This window comes from Octopus bimaculoides, chromosome 4 (genome assembly GCF_001194135.2).
Source record: "Octopus bimaculoides isolate UCB-OBI-ISO-001 chromosome 4, ASM119413v2, whole genome shotgun sequence".
Taxonomy (NCBI): Eukaryota; Metazoa; Mollusca; class Cephalopoda; order Octopoda; family Octopodidae; genus Octopus; species Octopus bimaculoides.
The window spans coordinates 101156495-101157905 of record NC_068984.1 but is presented as its reverse complement, the minus strand read 5'-3'; positions in this window follow the sequence as shown (position 1 = coordinate 101157905).

Here is a 1411-nt window from a genome sequence, read left to right as displayed (position 1 = left end):
GCCACGCAGTGGGACTGAACCCGGAACCATGTGGTTGGTAAGCAAGCCACTTATTACACAGCCACTCCTACGCCTATACATACATACATACATACATACATACATACATACATACATACATACATACATGCATGCATGCATACATACATACATATGGTCAGCAGAACTCTCAGCTTACAACAAACATGCTGCTCACAGCACCTTTGCAGTGCCTTTCCTCACGCCTATGTTTGGTCTTCTGGGCTGGTCACTACAAGAACTCAGTGAGATAGATGTTCGAACTCGCAAGCTGCTCAATGTTACAGGAAACTTCAGCATGTAGACAGGCTATATACTTCCCACGCCGTGGTCTCAAATCTGTGTCGATGTCATATGAAGCACTGATTGTAACGCTGAAACAGCATCTGCAGCTGAGGAAAGAGACCTATAACTATCTTGCTCGAATTTGTGACCGTGAAACCAATAGCATAGCTAGGATAGCTAATGAACTTGAGGAGAGGCATGAAATAAGAAGTGATATAGACCCCATCGCAAGGATCATTGCTAAAATCTAGTTCACAGAGAAGATAGTACATGGGTATAACACAAACCATAGACTGATCATGTCAACGGCTTGGCATGGAGCACCGACAAGTTTATGAGATTCCATTTTGAAGGCTACATCCACGCAACCCAAGAACTAGAGACCCCTACCAAGTACCTACAACACGAAAGGTAGAAAACGTTGACAGCAGCAAATGTAGGTTGTGCAAGACCAAGACTGCAGACATCAACCACATTATTGCCATCTGTGAGAGAATGTATTCCAGAGATTATCTTCCCATGGGACATGATACAGTGGCCAGAATAGTTTGTAGCAGGATAATTAAAAAGAGAATACCTACAAAAGAAGTTGACTATACTGAGACCGATGGGTCAAAAGATACTAGTGGAACTTGAAACCAACCGTCAAGTTAAAACACAACTGGCCAGATATCGTTGTGTGGGAACACACACACACACACACACACACAAAAATGTTCTGTTGTGGAAATCAGCTGCCCCGCTGGACACGAATGTGGTTAGAAAAATATGTGACGGACTGTTTTTTTCTTTTCCAAAATGCCACGGCATCAAATCTTACGGCGATACACATGTTACATTATCTAATGTTGTTGAATTGAGTATATTACTCAACAAGCTTTCGGATCGGTGCTCTGGACATGAAAAATGGGTCTTTTAACGTTATTCTCTCCGTTAACAACTGATCATAGAGCTGTATCTTTGCATGTATTTGTCTTCCAAGTGTCTTACTTACCCGGTCTAGTCATACTGATATTTCATGACTAAGGTTTGCAAATGTGATATGTTCTACCCATATGTATACGTATGCATGTGTGTGTGTGTGTGTATATATATATATATATATATG